This window comes from Chiloscyllium plagiosum, chromosome 9 (genome assembly GCF_004010195.1).
Source record: "Chiloscyllium plagiosum isolate BGI_BamShark_2017 chromosome 9, ASM401019v2, whole genome shotgun sequence".
NCBI classification, from domain to species: Eukaryota; Metazoa; Chordata; class Chondrichthyes; order Orectolobiformes; family Hemiscylliidae; genus Chiloscyllium; species Chiloscyllium plagiosum.
Genome location: NC_057718.1, coordinates 23,870,289 through 23,890,853, shown reverse-complemented (window position 1 = coordinate 23,890,853; position 20,565 = coordinate 23,870,289). Strand labels below are relative to the sequence as shown.

At 40.9% G+C, this 20,565-nt stretch overlaps 1 protein-coding gene across 6 annotated transcripts in view; it reads right to left on the bottom strand.

Annotated features, from left to right (window-relative positions):
- Nucleotides 1-20,565, bottom strand: part of LOC122552699 (muscarinic acetylcholine receptor M3-like) — a 335,328-nt gene that overhangs the window by 7,304 nt on the left and 307,459 nt on the right. The window lies entirely within an intron of this gene.

Sequence of the window (20,565 nt, the reverse complement as noted above, 5' to 3'; positions counted from 1 at the left end):
AATGCTGAAAATGAGAAGGACCTTGGGCAAAGCTGTGGAATGAGCAGAGGGCTGGCATGGACATGATGAGCTGAGTGGCCTTCTTCTGTGTTGTAACCATGCTAGGGTTTCATAAAAAGTTCCAGGCAGTGTGATGGAGCAATGAAGTGGACCCTGCAGCAGCATTTGAAGATCTCTGTCTGGGGAATTGTGCCTTTCTGTCTGTAGAACAGCTTGGAGTTCCAGGTCACTGCAGCACTACACTGCTCCAAACAGCTTACGAAATTATCCTAACCCCCCACCCGAGTAAGCATCCGCTATAAAATAAGTGAGGAAACTGAGAGGACTGAGGAAACTAGGTGCAATTCTCACAAGGAATATTTCAAAATAACTGAACAGTATGAACTGACTTATAGCTTATGCACATAAACAAAAGAGGGGTCTTCTAGTGCATGACACATGCGGTTTCTCTTCACAGTATACACATTCCCATTGATGGCAGCCTTTTATACTGTCCTGCAGGCAGACTGCCAACTTATGCTTGAAGTAGTACTTCAAGTCTATATTATGGAACATGCAACAATCTCCTATTATGGAGCTCCCTACGGAATATAACAATTATGTTGACTCCGGCTTCAAGAAAATTCTTAAGCATGTTGTGAAAGGGTAGACAATAGGATTCATTAATTTACAGGTTTCTCGATGGCTGAACAAATAGGAACCCACAATTTATTTGACTGTGGCCTTCTGAGTTTATTTTTCCCACATCAATTTATTTGAGCATAAATTTCAGTTTCTCATTTTCTGACATTTGTGTCTGCATGATTTCAATATATGGTGTATGTTTAGCATAACCATGAACAGAGAGTGATTGAGGAGCATGGCTTTTCAAACATTGTAATGGTACAGGCATTCCTGTGTTTAAATCATTTTTGTCAAGAGAGGGAAATAGATTTCAGGAGGAATCAGACTGGATCATTGATATAGGTTAGCGTATGTCAGGGTTTTAATTATTTGGATTAGGCTGTATAACTCTACAGTAATTTATTAACATATATAAACCTGAAAGTTACATCTACTCCCTCTGCAAAGCTCCGCTCTGAAAACAAATTGAAGTGAGTTTGTTAAAAAAATCTCTCACAAAGTTGAGGGGTAAATTTCCAATTCACACTTTCCAAATGGGGCAATAAGTCAGAAGCAATATTGGCAACATCAATAGCTCATTCCAACAACAATATACATTTATATAGCACTCGTAATGTTGTAAAATGTTCCAAGATGTTCAAAAACAAAAACTTGACATCAATAAGATCATAAGGAATAGGTACAGCGGCAGCTCACTTGGCTTTTTGATCTGCTCCAGTTTTTAATATGATGCATTTGACATAAGGTGCATTTGATCTGACTGCGGCCATATTTGCCTTCTTGCCTGCCATCACCCTTGATTATCTTGCAGACCAAAAACTGTCTAGCTCAACCTTGGGTACGTCCAATGCCTCAGCTTCTACTGCTCCATGGGGAAGAGAAGTCCAAAGATCAGCAATGATATAAGAGAAGAAATTCCTCCTCATCATTGTCTTAAATGGGGGGCTTTGTTTTTAAATTGTGTGCCCTTGTTCTGAATTGCCCACAAGCAGAAACATTCAGTCAACATCCACCCTGACAAGCCCCCATAGAATCTTAGTGTAACTAAGGTAATCTCTTATTCATTGGAACTCCAAAAGCATTGGCCCAAGATGCTGAACTCTTCTTCATTTGACACTCCCAAAAGTTATTGGTAATGAAATCCAATTACATTAAAATTTAATTCAAAACCCACACTTTGGTCAAACTCATCAAATCAATAAGTCATATTGTGTTTCCTTCCTCTGAAGATCATAAGAAAATAATAAGCTCAGGACCAGAGCACAATGTACTTGCTCTGACATTCAAACAAAACCTTGCAAGCCTTCTCCATCAACTCCATTTTCCTGCCCTAACCTCATACCCTCAATTGCCTTAGTGCCCAGAAATCTAACAGTTTACTCTCTTGTAAAGGACAGCACAAAAGATAATGCAAGGTCTGGTTGTTATTTTGTGTATGAATTGCAGGACATTCACCTCAGGAATTGATGGCTGGTAAAGCATACGAGCTGACCTTAACTTCTGCTCAGATGTCATGAACAATGAATGTGTCTGTAATAATCTTCTAAGATCTATGTGCAGCCGCCATCAATAATGCAGATGAAGGGCAACCACCCACACAAGTGCTGTAAATACTCCTGTGTGAAGCTTTTTGAGTCAGGTTCCAGCTTAAAAAGCACAGCATTGACAACTGTAGCTCTGCTTGCAAATTTGCACTTAAGTATTAACTATATATCATGAGCCGAGCATTGGACAAGGTGCCCTTGAAAGGTCTGTGGTTGACATTCAGTGTAATTGCCACTACAACTAATCTCCAGTCCTCTGAAATTGACAGCAGCTGGAAGTCAGCACACTTACTATAAGCTCTGATACCATGTCCCTTTGTGCTCTGTCATTACGTGCAGGGAGACCTAGCTGGATCCCATCTGTTCAGTGATGCAGGCAATTAAAATACTGATTCTCTGTTAAATGTGGCCTTTTATTCTGACATGTTTGTTTCCAGGCAGATTTTAATTACTGGAGTTGGTATGCAGAATGATGTATGGTATTTTGTGTCTGTCCAATTGATGTAGTAGAAAGACATAAAATATGCTGGTGATAGAATATATGAAGAACGTAATTAATTACGAAATAAATCCTTAAAGCACAGAATCAGTTGATGAACAAAATATTTACAATATTATTTTATTCCTGTCACTTTAAGAGAGCTGAAAAGAGAAAAAAGAATGAATTCAATGCAAATCCGTAGAAATCTGGATGAGTGGGACCACTCAGCACAGCCATTTTGGCGCAAGCGATTTGGCGCAGCCTGTTTGGCGCAGACCCATTTAGGCGCAGAACTGTTTTGGCGCAGATATACGTTTTCCAATAGTTTATAGTTAATCAGTAGTTTGTAGCTATTATTAAAATAAAATATAACCCATTAAAATACCATCAACAATTTTGTTGTCAAAATGTGGAAAGGAAAAGTGCTCATACGACGGCTATATATACATATTTCATAGATATGCTGCTGATAAGATAACAAAATTTTGAAGATGTGAGAGGAAGGACATTTGCAAAACTCAAATTACAAACACTCGTAAGACGATTTAGTGAGAGAAATGATGTTGAGTATTTATGAGGGATTGCCCATAATTTTGAATAAATGTCATATTTTAGATTTTTAGTATTTACCTTATTTCTTTTTTTTTCTTTTACTAATGAGGATAAACATTACTTTTATTTTTACTGCTTTCATTAATGCTTTTAACGAAGCCTGAAAATGAGCTGCGCCAAAATAGTTCTGCAGTTAAATGGGTCAGTGGCAAAATGGGCTGCGCCAAACAGGCCACGCTGAATCGCTCGCGCCAAAATGGCTGCGCCAAATGGTCCTACACCCAAATCTGGATGTACCACCCGGTAGATTCCAATTAGATCTGAAAGAGTCCCAATGTTTGTAGGTTGTAAGATTAATGAAAACAAAATTTACAATTCAGCTTGCATATGCTTTGTAATTAATAAATTGCACACTCTACTGCCAAGATAAATGATGCAAAGTGCTACTGTACAGCAAGAATAAATATTAGTGGAGGCTTTGCCTACATGTCCTCTGGAAATTAAACAGATGAGCTTTAGAAATGCTGGAAAATCACAAGTTTTCTTGGGTTTCCAAACTTCTTCTGTCTGGAAAATTCCTGTCATAATGTCTGTACCTCCGCCCTCCAGCACTGCATTTCATCTCATCCCATGTCAATAAGTATGTTAGGATATTATTTCTTATATTGTGTCCTTTAGTTGCCCCATAGAATGCCCAATATCAAACTGTGAACCAGATTAACAAATTTTCATTTCTGAACTGATTTTCCTGTAAATCTTTTAAGCGCTTTCACATACAAATATTGATTCTTGTCCATCTCACATCTCCTGAAGTACTGGCCTGCAATTTGCTTTAGAAATGGGATTTAAGTATCACTTTGTTTCTCCCAAACTGGTGCTGACATCCACTGATCTAATTTGAATCTAACAAATCCTGCTGACTTAACCCTAAGCATTGCAATCACATTTCTGCATCAAACTTGAAACAAAACAGAGATTATAATTTCTCCCCTGGCTGCTCTCGCACACCCTTTTCAGACTTGCATTCATTCTTCTTTGTAAAGGAAATTTCCATGTGTCTGTGTAGGTTTACTGGGAAGTTGTGGCAAAGAACTCTGCTCTAGCTGTACTGTGCCTCCAAAATTTATCCTGGCTGTTATACATCACATAAACAAGTTTGCTTCATGACTTCTTATCCAGTCAGCATGACCAACTGTCCTATGTGAAGGCATTGTTCATTACTATACTTGTTTTGTAACCCTTAAGGAACACATTTTGTCCCATATTTCTAGAATGGCATGTGGGAGACTGATAACAAAAACAGAAATTGCTGGAAAAGCTTAGCAGGTCTGGACAGCATCTAATGGAGAGAAATCAGAGTTTCCAGTCGAGTGACCCTTCCTGAGACTGAGCCCGGCAGCCTCAGCTGACCGATTTGAGCAGGGCTGCAAGCCTGTGATCAGTTTAGGATAGAAATGGTGATTCTGCAACTTCATAAAGCTGGAAAGCTTTATTGCTTTAATTTTCCACCCCATTCTACTCCTTTCTTATAGTCACCAGCAACAACGCTCATTGCTGTTAAATTGGTAACAAGAATGTAGCCCTCATTTTCTTCCATTATGCAGTTATAAGTTGATTGTTGTTTGTAGGACCTTGCTTTGCAACTTGGCTGTCCTGTTTTTCCAATACTGGAATATTGATTGCACTTCAATGGCGTGTGATGGCTTCTTGAGGTTAAAAGTGACACTATGCAAATGTAAGTATTTCTATTCTTTCCTTCCTTTACATATAAAGCAGCCAGAGGCAGGAACACCTGTTGCGATATGTATGCATAGTATGTGGTTGAAGTTTATATTTCCATCTGAACTCAGAGACCCAATAAAAGTTCAGGTAGATGGCAGGTGACACTGGGTGTCAATTCTACATGCTATTCTGACACCATCAGAAAAATCTAAGCCATTAGAGACTGCGGCAAGGCTAATCCGTCTGCCAAGACTGATGAAACAAAGCTATTTAACATGCCTTACTTAAATCAGCCATGTCAGTAAGACTAGAGAATAAAAACAGTCGCTGGTATTTGCATTGCCTGAATCAGCACTGTGTAAGTGGAATATTGCACAAAATCCTGTGAGAATATTATCTGCATTTCTAAGTTGCAGAACTGCTTGACAAATATCAGTGAGGACTTATTCCTTTGTTCTCTTAAAGTAATAAGTTGTGGAATTTCTCAGTTCTCCATTAAAAAAAACTAGCATGGCGCTTTTTCTGTTGTAGAAATCGCCAAAGCTAGTTGTAAAACTTCAAGTCTAGTCACAATGGTTGGGTTTAATGTGGGCAGCTGGGACCTCACCCACCAGTAGGATCCCTGTATTGACTTTCTCTACGAGGACCAATGTGTATCATTCCAATGAGATGTCTGCCTTGTCACCTTTGGGTTTGTTGAAAGTTATGGTTCCCCCTTAAACCTGTGTGGATTAGCCATAGGAAATGCAGGGTTACAGGGATAGGGTGAAGGGGGTAGGTCTTGGTGGGATGCTCTTCAAAGGTCAGTAGGGAGTTGATGGGCTGATTGGCCTCTTCTGCACTATAGAGATTCTATGATTCAGAAGACAGTAAGAGTTGCAAATGCACTGTCCATACTTTTCCATCTGACAGGACAGTTTCATGATTAGTGAAGCTTTCTCATCTGTCACAGGCAATGAGTTTCCTTTCTTTGCCTAATTAACTAAAGTACACATCTAAATGGCTGCATTTTAGCAAATTCAATCAACTATCAGGAAACTGCTACAAATCTGGGACTGCCTGTATCAGGGGCCTATGATCGTGAACACCCTAAAATCAACAGTATTGTCAGGAGTTGGATTCACAGAAGTTGAGACATACAAGCTAATCAGAGGGTTAGATAGGGTGGACAGGGAGAGCCTTTTTCCAAGTATGGGGACGGCAAACACGAGGGGACACAACGTTAAAGTGGGGGGAGATAGGTATAAGACAGATGTCAGAGGTAGTTTCTTTACTCAGAGAGTAGTAAGGGTATGGAATGCTTTGCCTGCAATGGTAGTAGATTCGCCAAGTTTAAGTGCATTTAAGTCATCATTGGACAGGCATATGGACGTACATGGAATAGTGTAGGTGGGATGGGCTTCAGATTAGTATGACAGGGCGGTGCAACATCGAGGGCCGAAGGGCCTGTACTGTGCTGTAACGTTCTATGTTCTATGTTCTAAGTTGAGGCTTTATCTTAAGAAACTGGGAAGCAGCAGTATTAGATTGCAACTAAATGTGTGTTGAGTAACTCACACTTAAATCAATGACTTTGCCATGGTGCTGGACAGTGGTTGCTGGAAAGTTTAACTGTTGGAGTTCTAGAGTAAGAAAACTGAGATGGAGATTATGAGCCTATTTTAGATAGACTTTCTCAGGATGTTCAGAAGGGTAAGGTGAAGAGGAAAGAAAGTCTGGAATAAATTGGCCCATAGTGCCCATGTGTGTGCCATGCAGCTAAACAGAAAATACAAGGAGTCTAGGGAATGAGTTACAAGGTTACAAAAGAAAATTGACAGCCTATACACTCACTTAAAATGGGAGATTGAATCATGTAATGAGTCATGCCACAAAAACAGAGAGAAAATTTGAAATTAGACACTGAATTATGACCAGTGAATGTGAGATTCAGAATGGGAATGACATGATTCAAGGGTTGAAGAAGAGACACCGGACCCAAAACTCTGCTGTCTCTCCACTGATGCTGCCAGACTGGCCGAGTTTTCCAGCAATTTCTGTTTTTGTTTCGGCTTCTGCAGTTCTTTTGTTTCTTTTCATTTGGAATTTAAGGCGTGCTCTGAGAGAATTATTTGACAAACAAGCATTGCTTCCCCAGAGGCAGACCTTATCCCTTTAATTGCCAAACTTATAAACTTCTCGACAGCTCCGAGTTACAAAAATGCAGTCATGACTTATTTTCTTGTTAATAGGACCAGAGGCTTTAATACAAACTGGGAAACAAGCATCCTTCTGCTGTGCCTCTCCTGAATGGCCAAACAAGGCCTGTCTGCGTAGTCACAAGAGCTTTAGGGAAAACTGAGCAAGATAGAAGTTAGGATGGAACTCCCACTGCGATTAAAGAAGAGTTCAGAAGCATACATTGACCCCGTCACTAGCCAAGACTAGGGCCTTCAGGGAAGAACTGGGAATCACAATGCGTGTGAGTTATGATATCCTTCTCCTTGTGCTGAAATAGGAAATGTTTAGAAGTGAACACTCAGAGTTAGAGAGTGAGGATTTCAAACAGATCCTCCCAGCTGCCTGTTCACTAGATGCAGAATAGCTTCCTCCCTTGGAGGTTCCATCACATATTGTTCGAGGCAACTGTTGTTGATACATTCTATGAACTCCTCCTAAAGGCTGCCTTGGTCGACTTGGTTTGACCAATCAACTCGTAGATTAAAATCGCTCAGGATAATTGCTGTACCAATTTTACATACTTTGGTTATTTCTTTGATTATTGGCCGCCCCACCATGATATTATTTGGTGGCCGATAGACTACGCCTGTCATTGACTTTTTTCCCCTTACTATTTCTAATTTCCATCCACATTGATTCAATTTTCTCTCCATTGAACCTATATCTCACAGTCGGCCTCTTACTGAAAAGACTCCAGCCATCAGTCAATAGGACAGTGGGTATGCAAGACTGTAAAACAGTGCTCTGAAAGTTGATCCATTGGGCTAACACAGCCTGGGGACAGGTTTGTAATAAGCTTTGCAGGAGTTCAGGAAATACTAATGTAGATGTAATGCCAGATGTCTGGACCTCAAAAGAACCCTGTGCAAAGAAGGAGCCTCCACATTGACTGTTTCCATTGCAATAGCTTTAGGATGTGGAAGAACCTGACAAGAAGAAAATGTCTGCTTCCTACCCCCTCTTCCTCCTATGCACACACGTCATGAACAATCACACAGAATTTACAACCTAACACTAACCATTATCCGAGATCCCTGCCCAAACTTTGCAAAATGCTCACACGAGTCTTGACGGTGTTCAAGACAAGGGTCGCTTGCCATCAAGTTGAATACAGTTGGAATCACCAATAACAAAGAAAAAGCCTGGCAGAAATTGGCAAACAAGGAGAAAGACGTGACAGTTATCTCAGAAAAGAGGCCAGGAGGTCTTGAACATCCTGGAACAGTGCAAACAATTCCAGCTGATATGGGTCGGGGGCATTATTGAAAGTGCTCAGCCCTTTGCTCTACCTTTCCAATCTAATGAGGCAAAGCTGGAGTACAATGCCGACTGGTTAGAGTTGGCTAAAGACTGAAAATATATAGAGACAGAGAAAACGGGAGCAGGAATATGTCACCTGCCTCTTCAAGCCTGCTCCACCATTCGGTAAGATCATGGCTGATCATCTAAACCTGTTCCTGCTTTTCTCCCATACCCTTTGATCACTTCAGTGCTATATCCAACTCAGTCTTGAAAACACACAATATTTTAGTATTGACTGCTTTCTATGGTAGCGGATTCAAGAGGCTCACCACTCACTGGGAAAAGATATGTCCCCTCATGTCAATCCTAAATGGTTTAATGCACATCCTTAGACTGTGACTCCTGGTTCCACACTTACTTGTCATTAACATCCTTCCCGCATTTATCCTGTTCTAGTCCTGTTAGAGTTTTAGATGTTTCTATGACATTACTCCCTGCCCCATCTCGTTCTTCTGAACACCAGCAAATACAATCCCAACCAATTCAACCTCTCCTCATACGTTAATCCGACCATTCCATGAATCAAAGGTGGGAAAGATACCTAGCAGTAAAAACAGAAATAGCTGGAGAAACTCAGCAGGTCAGGCAATATCTGTGGAGAGAAAGCAGAGTTAACATTTCGGGTCCAGTGACCCTTCTTCAGGATCCCCCCCAGAGACCCTCCAGCACTGTTCCAGCACAAATCTACAAATATTCATATTCCCTCATGTGGTTAGAGGGGTCTCCAGTGAAAGTTGAAGTGTATTGGATAGCAGTAACAGGATAGGTCAGAGTCAGCATGGATTTATAAAGGGGAAATCATGCTTGACTAATGTTCTGAAATTTTTTGAGGATGTAACTCTGAAGATGGACAAGGGAGATCCAGTGGATGTAGCATACCTGGACTTTCAGAAAGCCTCTGATAAAGTCCCACATAGGAGGTTAGTGAGCAAAATTAGGGCACATAGTATTGGGGCAAAATACTGACTTGGATTGAAAATTGGTTGGCTGACAGGAAACAAAGAGTAGTGATAAACAGCTCCCTTTCGGAATAGCAGGCGGTGACCAGTGGTGTGCCGCAGGGATCAGTGCTGGGACCGCAGCTTTTTACAATGTACATTAATGATATAGATGAAGGTATTAAAAGTATTATTAGCAATTTGCTGATGACACAAAACTGGGTGGCAGGGTGAAATGTGAGGAGGATGTTAGGAGAATACAGGGCTTGTATACCCTTGGGTTTAGAAGGCTGAGAGGGGATCTGATTGAGACGTATAAGATTATTAAAGGATTGGACACTCTGGAGGCAAGAAGCATGTTTCCGCTGATGGGTGAGTCCTGAACCAGAGGACACAGTTTAAAAATAAGGGGTAGGCCACTTAGAACAGAGTTGAGGAGAAACTTCTTCACTCAGAGAGTGGTGGGTGTATGGAATGCTCTGCCCCAGAAGGCTGTGGGGGCCAAGTCTCTGGATACTTTCAAGAAAGAGTTGGATAGAGCTCTTAAGAATAGTGGAATCAAGGGTTATGTGGATAAGGCAGGAACAGGATACTGATTGAGGATGATCAGCCATGATCATAATGAATGGTGGTGCTGACTTGAAGGGCAGAATGGCCGACTCCTGCACCTGTTGTCTATTGTCTACTCTTAGAGAGCATATCTTATCTTCAGATCAAACCTTTGGTAAAAGAGAATGCTGTACGCTAATTCAAAACTTCAGAATTGATTTGTGGAAGAAATCAAATGTTTAGACAAAGGTTCACAAAAGGTGTCAACTTTACTTTTCAATATTAATTTTTTTTAAATCTGTGCTGTAGAAAACATGTTCTCAAAGCATACAAATAAGTGAAAACCTGGCAGACATCCAAATTGATTCCTTTTTTTAGTTTCCAGGAGAAACAAAAAATGTAAATCAGAGATACAAATGAAAAGGACCTAAAAACAGACTGTGACATGACATCACCTGGTGAATTAAACCCTGCGCCTTCTCAGAGCAGTAGAGAGTTCACTCCATCTATTGAGAGTTTTTAAATCTCTCTGTACATCTTCTGTCTGGCTAGACATATGATTTTTGACAGGACTACATTTTGGGTTTCAGAATTAACAGATATATTTGGGCATTGTGAACCTATGTGGCTTCCTCCAAAGCCTAACTGAATTTTTTTGGGGTGATTTTAAAAGAGGATTCAAGGGCACAGCGAGAGTCTTTCCAAGACAAAGTCTTTGAGAAAGGGAGAACCCTGAAATGACTTCAATCACTTAAGTCTCCAATATAAATGCACTGTTCAAAACCACCAAGCCTGGACAGAATTGATTCTGAAAGTTCAATTGATAAAATACTTTGATACGTTGTTATTTCAAGCAGGCATCAGGAAACTTAACTGAGATTCAAGCAGAGAAATATATTTGTTTGTTTAATTTTAATTCGAAACAACAGCCAATGGAGACAGAGTAGATGCTTTTAATTTGCATTAAACAGTGGGAAAAATTGCTTGCGATGACATCCCACGACACTGCTAGGCTGTACACAAAAGAAAGCCTCAAGTCTGTTACTGCCATATCAGAATTTGGGGAAACAAAAGAAAGAAATGTCATGCATAATTGAGCCAATTAATTTTAAGAAAACTGTATGCATTTTTTCTAACAAAGAATAAACAGAATTTGGTCATATTTATATTCACTCATTAATGCTTTATTTCTGTTTTAAAGATATGATAAAGACATGCTTTCTATTTAAACAGGACAGTAAGATTTCTTTAGAGCTTGTGAATCGGATAGAATGATAATTATTGAGAAGAAACTAACAGTAACAGGGTAAAAGTGACACACTGGGAATGGGTAACTCACCTTAGTGCAATTAAATAGAAAATCTCAAGTGAAAGGAAAAAGTTGATTAAATTAATGAATTGACAGGAAATTAATGAATTGATAGTTTTCTTTTGGAGTTATTTGTGTCCTTACCTATCAAGTTTTTTTTTAAGTGAACTGAATTGAATGACATGGCCACCACGTATGGAGGAATCACATGATCCTCCTCCCATCCCACACCTTTAATCTTTCAAGACGTCATCTGAAAGTCAAGAATGTGTGGCATGATCTTGGAATACTAATGCAATCACACAGAAGTGTTTGCTACATCTGAAGTAACTGACATGACGGAATGCATGGTGAAAATGCACTGAAGGATGCTTTTCAAGTGTATACACCTACTTAAAAAAATGATGATTGCCATCTGAAGAACAAGGGAGCACAATTTAAATGATAAATACAGATACATAATCGATAGAGAAACTGACTTTAAGTCAACAAAACAATATCGGTGAGGGGGGTAAAAATAAAATATAAAAGAGGTAAGATCATACAGTCATAGAGATATACAGCATAGAGACAGACTCTTCTGTCCAACTCATCCATGTCGACCAGATATCCGAAATAGATCTCGTCCATTTGCCAGAATTTGGACCATATCCCTCCAAAGCTTTCCTAGTCATATATCCATCCAGATTCCTTTTAAATGTTGTAATTCTACCAGCCTCCAGAACTGGCTTAAAGGTAGAAGACAGAGGGTGGTGGTGGAGGGTTGTTTTTTAGACTGAAGGCCTGTGACCAGTGGAGTGCTACAAGGATCGGTGCTGGGTCCTTTACTTTTTGTCATTTACATAAATGATTTGGATGCGAGCATAAGAGGTAGAGTTAGTAAATTTGCAGATGACACCAAAATTGGAGGTGTAGTGGACAGCGAAGAGGGTTACCTCAGATTACAACAGGATCTTGATCAGATGAGCCAATGGGCTGAGAAGTGGCAGATGGCGTTTAATTCAGATAAATGTGAGGTGCTGCATTTTGGGAAAGCAAATCTTAGCAGGACTTATACACTTAATGGTAAGGTCCTAGAGAGTATTGCTAAACAAAGAGACCTTGGAGTGCAGGTTCATAGCTCCTTGAAAGTGGAGTCGCAGGTNTGAACAGGCTGGGGCTGTTTTCCCTGGAGCGTCGGAGGCTGAGGGGTGACCTTACAGAGGTTTACAAAATTATGAGAGGCATGGACAGGGTAAATAGACAAAGTCTTTTCCCTGGGGTCAGGGAGTCCAGAACTAGAGGGCATAGGTTTAGGGTGGGAGGGGAAAGATATAAAAGAGACCTAAGGGGCAACCTTTTCATGCAGAGGGTGGTACATGTATGGAATGAGCTGCCAGATGATGTGGTGGAGGCTGGTACAATTGCAACATTTAAGAGTCATTTGGATGAATATATGAATAGGAAGGGTTTGGAGGGATATGGGCCAGGTGCTGGCAGTTGGGAATAGATTGAGTTGGGATATCTGGTCGGCATGGACAGGTTGGACTGTAAGGTCTGTTTCCATGCTGTATATCTCTATGACTCTATGACTTCCTCTGGCAGATCATTCCATACACACACTACACTCTGCATGAAAAAAGTTGCCCTTTAGAACCCTTCTAAATCGTGCCTCTCTCACCTTAAACTGATGCCCTCTAGTTGTGGGCTCCCCCGCCCTGGGGGAAATGACTTGTCTATTTATCCTATCCATGCCCCTCATGATTTTATAAACCTCTATGAGCTCACCCCTCAGCCTCAGCCTCCGATGCTCCAAGGAAAACAGCTCCAGACTATACAGCCTCCCCTGATCGTTTAAACCCTCCAACCCTGGCAACATTCTTGTAAATCTTTTCTGAACCCTTCCAAGTTTCACAATATCCTTCCTATAGCAGGGAGACCTGAATTGCATGCAGTATTCCAAAACCAACGTCCTGTACAGCCGTAACATGACCTCCTAACTCCTATAGGAGGAAGTGGGTACTGCAGATGCTGCAATTTAGAGTCAAGATTAGTGTAGTACTGCAAAAGCACAGACAGTCATGCAGCATCCGAAGAGCAGGAAAATTGACATTTCAGGAATGAGCAGGATTTTCCTGCTCCTCGGATGCTGATTGGCCATCTGTGCTTTTCCAGCATGACTCTAATCTTGAATCCCAACTCCGATAGTCAATGCATTGACCAATAAAGGCAAACATACCAAACGCCTTCTTCACTTACCTATCTACCTGAGACTTCATGTTGGACTCCAAGGTTTCTTTATTCAGCAACACTCCCCAGAATCTTACCATTAAGTGTATAAGCCTTGTCTTGATTTGCCTTTACAAAATGCAGCATCTCACATTTATGTAAATTAAACTCCATCTGCTACTCCTGGCTCATTGGTCCATCTGATCAAGATCCTGTTGTAATCTGAGGTAACCTTCTTCGCTGTCCACTACACCGTGGCTGCCTCACAGCGCCAGAGACCCGGGTTCAATTCCCGCCTCAGGTGATTGACTGTGTGGAGTTTGCACGTTCTCCCTGTGTCTGCGTAGGTTTCCTCCAGGTGCTCCGGTTTCCTCCCACAGTCCAAAGATGTGCAGGTCAGGTGAATTGGCCATGCTAAATTACCTGTAGTGTTAGGTAAGGGGTAAATGTAGGGGTATGGGTGGGTTACGCTTCGGCGGGTCTGTGTGGACTTGTTGGGCCAAAGGGCCTGTTTCCACACTGTAATGTAATCTAAACCTCCAATTTTGGTGTCATTTGTAAACTTACTCATCATACCTCCAATGTTCATTTCCAAATCATTTATATAAATGATGAAAAGCATTGAACCCAGCAGTGATTTGTGTTGCACACCACTGGTTACAGGCCTCCAGTCTGAAAAGCAATGCTCCTCCACCAGCACCCTCTGTCTTGTACCTTCAAGGCAGGTCTGTACAAAACTAGCTAGTTCTCCTCTATTCCATGTGACCGAATCTTGCTAATATGTCTACCATGAGGAACCTTATTGAACATCTTACTTAAGTCCATATAGATTACATCCTCTCATCAATCCTCTTCATTATTTCTTCATGAAACTTAATCAAGTTTGTGAGACATGATTTCCCATGCACAAAGCCATGTTGACTATCCCTAATCAGTTCTTGCCTTTTCAAATACATGTACATCTTATCCCCCAGGATTCCCTCCAACTTGCCCACCACTGACGCCAGGTTCACCAGTCTGTGATTCCCTGGTGTTCTCTTACCACGTTTCCTGTACAGTGGCAACACATTTGCCAACCTCCAGTCTTCTGCCACCTCACCTGTGGCTGTCAATGTTACAAATATTTCAGCTCGAGGCCCACCAGGATCAGGTCCTGGTGATGTATCCACCTTTATGGGCGGCACAGTGGCTCAGTGGTTAGCACTGCTGCCTCACAGCACCAGGGTCCTAGGTTTGATTCCAGACTTGGGTGACTATCTGTGTGGAGTTTGAACATTCTCCCTGTGTGGGTTTCCTCCGGGTGCTCCAGTTTCCTCCCACAGTCCAAAGATGTGCAGGTCAGGTGAATTGGCCATGCTAAATTACCCATAGTGTTAGGTGCATTAGTCAGAGGGAAATGGGTCAGGGTGGGTTACTCTTTGGAGGGTCGGTGTGGACTGGTTGGGACGAAAAGCCTGTTTCTATGCTGTAGGGAATCTTTATGCGTTTTAAGCCGTCCAGTACCTCCTCCTCTGTAATATGGATATTTTCAAGATGTTGCTGTTTATTTCCACATGTTCTGTATCTTCTGAATCCTTGCCTGGTGTTCTCTTACCACGTTTCCTATACAGTGGCAACACATTAACCAACCTCCAGTCTTCTGCCATTCTTTTAATGTCTCCTCTATCTCCTGCGGTTCCACACATAGGCGACCTTGCTGATCTTTATTCTCTCCCTAGTTACCCTTTTGTCCTTAACAGAATTGCAGAATCTCTTTGGATTCTCCTTAACCCTATTTGCAAAGTTATCTTATGTCCCCTTTTTGCCCTCCTGATTTCCCTCTTAAGTGTACCCCTTTTGCCTTTATACTCTTCCAAGGATTCACTTGATTCCTTCTGTCTATACCTGTCATATGCTTCCTTCTTTTTCTTGACCAAAACCTTAATTTCTCCAGTCATCCAGAACTCCCTGCACCTACCAGCCTTGCTGATCAGCCTAACAGGAATATACTGTCTCTAATCTTTGAAGGCTTCCCATTTTCCAGCCATCCCTTTACCTATGACATTCAACCCAATCAATTCTTGCCTAATGCCGTCAAAATTGGCCTTCCTCCAATATAGTCTTTTACTTTTAGATCCAATCTATCCTTTTCCATCACTATTTTAAAACTAATAGAATTATGGTCACTGGCCCCAAAGTACTCCCCCACTGACACCTCAGTCACCTGCCCTGCTTTATTTCCCAAGAGTAGATGCATCTGCATATTAAATCAGAAAATTTTCATGTACATACTTAACAAATTCCACTCCATCTAAATCCTTAACACTATGGCCGTCCCAGTCTATGCTTGGAAAGTTAAAACTCCCTACCATAACCACCCCTATTATTCTGAAGATGACTGAAATCACCTCACAAATTTGTTTCTCAATTTCCTGCTGACTATTCGGAGGTCTATAATACAATCCTAAAAAAAAGTGATCATCCTTTTCTTATTTCTCAGTTCCACCCAAATACCTTTCTTGGATGAATTCCCAGGAATATCTTCCATAAGTACAGATGTAATGTTATCCCTGATTAAAAATGCCACACGCCCTTCTCTCTTGCCTCATTTTCTAACCTTCCTGTAGCATCTACACCCTCAAACATGAAGCTGCCAGTCCTGTCCATCCCTGAGCCATGTTGTTGTAATTGCTATGATATCCCAGTCCCATGTTCCTAAGAATGTCCTGAGTTCATCTGCCTTTCCTATTAGACCTCTGGCATTGAAATAAATGCAGTTTAATTTATCAGTTCTATCTTGTTCTCTGCCTTGTTCCTACCTGCTCTGACTGTTTGACTTGTTCCTTTTCCCAACTCTACCAATCTCAGAATGATCTTATTTTTCAATATCTCCCTGGGTCCCATTATCACATCCCACCCCCTTACTAGTTTAAATCCCCCGAGCAGCTCTAGCAAATTGCCCTGCCAGTACATTAGTCCCCTTCCAATTCAGGCACAATCTATCTTTCTTATACAGGTCACTTCTACCCCAGAAGAGAGTCAAATGATCCAAAAATGTGAATCCTTCTCCCCTGCACCAGCTCCTCAGCTATGCATTAATATGCTTTATCCTCCTATTCCTACCCTCACAAGTTGGAAGCACCAGGAGTAATCCAGATATTACTCCCCTTTAGGATCTCCTTTTTAAATTTGTACTGAACTTCCAATATTCTATGCTTAGAATCTTATCCTCAAATATTGACCAAATATTGAACTACAGAAGCAATCATCCCAACACCCACAAACAAAGCTGCATCAGACCATTATTTCAATGAGCCAACACACACTGCAGCACAGAGGAACAATGCAGAGCAAAGGAAAATCACCTATACCGTGTATTCAAAAAGAATGGGAACCCAATGAACACAGTCCGCCGATTTCTCAGCAACAAACACAAACAAGCAGTCAAAACACATCCTGAAACCCTAGCCACTCTCTCCTACATCAAAGACATCCTACGTCGGAAATGACTGCCAGACTAGTCAGACCCCTGGGCATCATGGTAGCCCACAAACCCACCAACACATTAAAACAGCAGCTAATGAACTTGAAAGACCCTATATAGACAATGAGCAAAACTAATGTAATTTACAAAATACCGTGCAAGGACCGTGCAAACACTACTTTGGACAAACAGGCAGAAAACTAGCCACCAGGATACATGAACACCAACTAGCCACAAAAAGACATGACCCTCTCTCACTAGTATCCTCACATATGGATGAGGAAGGACACCATTTCAACTGGGACAATACATCCATCCTCAGACAAGCCAAACAGTGACACACACAAGAATTCCTAGAAGCATGGCATTTCAACTGGAACTCTATCAACAAACCCATCGAGTTAGACCCCATCTACCACCCCCTGAGAAAAGGAACATGAAGTGACTTCACTATAGGAAATGACATCACCAACCCAAAGAAACCCAAACATACAAATAGAAAGCAGGAATTTTCAGCATTGCTTTGCCTGAGGCCCACTGAAAATGTTACCTAGTAGGGTAACAAAACATCTGGAAAGGAAACTTCCAGCTCAGCGAGCAAATCTACATCCAAAATCTCGACCTGAGCTACAAATCTTCTCAAAACTCGCCATTCTGATTTTTCACTGCCAGCTACAGAAACATCATTCTATGCCACTGACTAAACAGTCCCCTAACACAATCGATCACTTGGAACCTGAGATACCCCTCATTACATTAGAGCCAGTCTCAGCACTAGAAACTTGGCTGTCAGTGCTACATTCCCCTGTGAGTCCATCACCCCTCACATTTTGCAAAACGGTATACTTGTTTGAAATGGGGAGGATAACCACAGGAGACTCCTGCACAACCTTCTACCCCTCCTACCTTTCCTGAAGGTAACCCATCTACCTGACTCTATCTGCAGTTTTTCTCCCTTTCTGTAACTGCCATCCATCACACCGCCAGCTTCTGTAAAATTCTCATTGCCTCTAACTGCTGCTCCAACCAATGCATGAAATCCAATAAGAATCACAACCAAAGACACTTCCTGAAGATATAATCCTCAGTAACATGGAAACTCTCCCTAATCTCCCACATCTGACAGGAAGAGCACATCACTCTACTCAAGGCCATCTTTGCACCTTAACAATTTACAGACCTAGAAAATAACACAGCCTTACTGCTCTAAAAATACTGCTCCAGGCTAACCTAGTACCTATGTTTTTAATTTTTAAAGTTTAATCAAGAACCAGATCTCCATAAAACATATACTCAAAAATGAAGCCATTCAACTCACTAATGTAGATTTACAAAAGAAGGAAAGGTCACGCTTAGCTACTCCCCTGCTGTGAGCTCTCTCACGCATAGGCTTCTCCAAGGAGAGCACTGATTTTTGCTGTTTTTTCAACTTTTCTTAGAGAAACTCCGATGTCCAGAGATATTTGAAATCAAACAGCAGAACAGTTAGCTGTGCAGATCCACTGCTGGGTCAGATGGCAGTGCAGGTTAATTTCTCCATTTGAATCATTTCCCATGTTGGTCACTACCTTTGTCTCCCTTCCTCCCTTTTAAAATGCCATTATTTTGATCTTTCTGTTCCCCCAAATTTCCAAAACAATACAACAGCTTATAAAACAGTAACTGTTGCCCCCAGAATATGAAGAAATCAGCTCCAACAGTGAAAATACCTCAAAAAGGAGCAGCTCTTACAGCCATATTTTTTCCATCACCTGTTTGCAAAGTGTGTGGTTATGCGTATTTTAATATGATTTCTTTTACAGTTTGGATTTTTTTGATTCATGGAGGTTTACAGCAAGGAAATAGGCCCTTCAGCCCAACTTGTCCATGCTGCCTGTTTTTCACAATTAATCTAGTCCCACTTGCCTGCGTTTGGTCCTTATCCCTCCATACCTGTCCCATCCATATACTTGTCCATATGTTTCTTAAATGACAAAATTGTACTCACCTTTACCACTACCTCTGACAGCCCATTTCAATACTCGTCACCCAAGACGTGAAAAAATTGCCTCTCTGGACCCATTATTTGAGACTCCCCTATCATGGGGAAAAGTTGTTGGCTATCTACCTTAATCATGCCTCTCATGATTCTATAGTCTTCCACAAGGTCATCTCTCAGTCTCCCATGCTTGAGGGCAAATTGTCCCAGCCTGTCCAATCTCTCTTTATAACTCAAACCTTCCAGTTCAGGTAGCATACTAGGAAATCAACTCTGCCCTCTTTCTAGTTTAATAGTATCCCTTCTCTAGTAGAGTGACTAGAATTGCATGTAGTATTCCAAACATAGCTTCACTAATGTCTTGTACAGCTGCAACAAGACGTCCTAACTCCTATACTCAATGTTCTGACTGATGAAAGCAAGAATGTTGAAAGCTTTCTTCACATCCTGTCTCCCTATGGCTCCAGGCGAGAGTTTTAAACTAGCAGTATGCATGTTTTGGTCTGTGTGCATGAGGAGTTAATGTCAGCATTTCGAAATCATGTTTTTTTTTTAAAACAGTATAAAAGAGAATGTCCTTGGGGTCACAATAGGAATTTTTTTAAATTGGGAGAGTGTTAGGAAGGAAAGAATAAATACAAGGGAGTATTAGCATGCTTTCAGTTTAGAAGGATCTGGATCCTTTCTTTCCTTAGGGGAAATGACTAGGAGAAGTCCTGGTTGAAATTAGATATATGAAAATGTTTCTCTTCGAGAAAATACAGTTTTCAGAAAGGTTAAAAAGTAGGTTGCCTCAGTGTAAGGATTTTAGTTCGCAAGTTCCAGACTGGAAGTGCTTGGTTAGCTCACTGAAGGGTTTATTTGAAGCTGGGAAAGTCTAACTTCAGTTGTGTGAATAATTGACAAAATGGCTATGACACTCTCAAGATCAGGAATTAAAAAGAGCAGTTAAAACAAACCTATGTAAAAGCAAAAGCAACTCTCAAGAAGAGTCACATTAGACATGAAATGTTATTGTTTCTCTCTTCACAGATGCTACCAAATCTGCTGAGTTTCTTGAGTATTTTCTGTTTTTATTTCCACCAAACCTATAGATGTGCTAGAGAAGGAAGTATGCCCTGTTGTTTAAGTACTCTAATCTGATGGTATTGGGATAGAAGGATTGTACTTTCCCACTTGTTTCAAAATTGTTCAGGTAGTGTTCCATATATATGATTTGGTTTATTCTATTTTATCTTTCTTTTTCCGTTGTGTAATAAACTTCTGTTTTATTATTAAAAGCAAATCTGTAGCATTGTAGATTGTGTTTCAATGAAAGACCACTTTGTTAAAGAAGCAAAAAGTTCGATTAAGCCAGATTTCAATGTGTGATTGAAACTGTTCAGTGATAACATTATCTGGATTATAACGCAAACCAGAAATACAGCAATCACTAATCGGCCATGCACTGAATGGTTGGATTTGAGATGCGATGTCTGCATAACATTAAGATTTACAGTTCTTTCATTTGTATGCAGGCTAGCATTTTGTTTGTCGCAGCTTACGTAAACAATTACGCTCACATACTGTTCAACAAGCAAGCATTTTAGTTGTCGGAGATGGTGAAATTGCTATCAGGTCACAGCAAAAGTTTGAGGCAACAGAATTGCTTGTTCATTGTGATAAATAACCATAA